Raw genomic sequence first — 1,353 nt, 5'->3', positions numbered from 1 at the left:
ACTAACTTCAACTTCGCAAAGCCCCAACTAGAGTTGCATGGTATACCAGTACTAATTAATTACCAGGATTAGGGTTGTCCCGATATCAATATTTTGATACTTTTCTAAATAAAGGGGACCACAAAAAATGGCATTATTGGCTTTATTTCAACAAAAAATCTTAGGGTACATTAAACATGTTTCTTACTGCAATGTCGTCCTTAAATAAAATAGTGAACATACTAGAAAACTTGTCTTTTAGTAGTAAGTAAACAAACAAAGTCTCCTAATTAGTCTGCTGACGTATGCAGTAACATATTGTGTCATTTATCATTGTACTATTTTGTCAACATTATTAAGGACAAGTGGTAGAAAATGGATTATTAATCTACTTGTTCATTTACTGTTAGTATCTGCTTACTTTCTCTTTCAACATGTTCTATCTACACGTATGTTAAATTGTAATAATCACTTATTCTTCGGTTGTTTGGATACTTTACATTAGTTTTGGATGATACCACGAATGTGGGTATCGATCCGATACCAAGTAGTTTGTTCTATTTTTGGCCAAAGTAAAACAATCTGAAGTTGTCTTTATTTTTTTAGTTTTAATGCCATGATTTTAATAGTCCGGCCCGCGTGTGCACAGATTTTCCTCCATGTGGCCCCTGAGCTAAAATGAGTTTGACACCCCTCTTATAGTCCAGAAAATACATATCTCGTTTTTTTTTTGTTTTGTTTTTATTAAATTTGCTAACTAAAAAAATACAATTAAAAAAAAATACATTTTACATTTATTTTGAGGACACAAAATAATGCATTCCACTTTGGAATAAGGCTGAAACATAACAGCGAAGAGCTGTGAATACTTTCCGGATGCACTGTATTTCTTGGTTTTTTTTTTAAATGATTGAAGCTGTATGTTGCATTATTGCATTCAGAGAAAAAGCTGGTTGGACTAAATGACTAAGGCCCAAAAAGAATGAGACGTTTATTCACATGATGAGTGTATGTAAACTTCTGAAAGATCTGTACAGACTTGATTGGCTAATGTGCGGTTACAATTTCAAAAATAACTTTCATCATTACCGTGATCATCGGTTACTCGCAGGGTTTTTCTACTGTGTAAACACCACGCATGTAGGCCCGCCGCCTGGTTTTGTTTACTGCGGTGAACACATCTTTGTCCGTAGGTAAACAGCTGTAATAATCCCAACAAAATGTTTAGTGAACAGAGCCAGCTGGCTGTGATGGGTTGTGTAACAGCTGCGGAGAAAAGCAAAGAGAGGAAGGCGACGATGGCACAAAACGCAGGTCGCTCGCTTGCAAGATGCAGAAACACTTGAGAGGGAATACTGGCAGAGCAAGTGTGCT

The sequence above is a fragment of the Nerophis lumbriciformis genome, linkage group LG31 (assembly GCF_033978685.3).
Source record: "Nerophis lumbriciformis linkage group LG31, RoL_Nlum_v2.1, whole genome shotgun sequence".
Taxonomy (NCBI): domain Eukaryota; kingdom Metazoa; phylum Chordata; class Actinopteri; order Syngnathiformes; family Syngnathidae; genus Nerophis; species Nerophis lumbriciformis.
The sequence above is the reverse complement of the archived record's forward strand: the minus strand, read 5'-3'. Positions refer to the sequence as shown.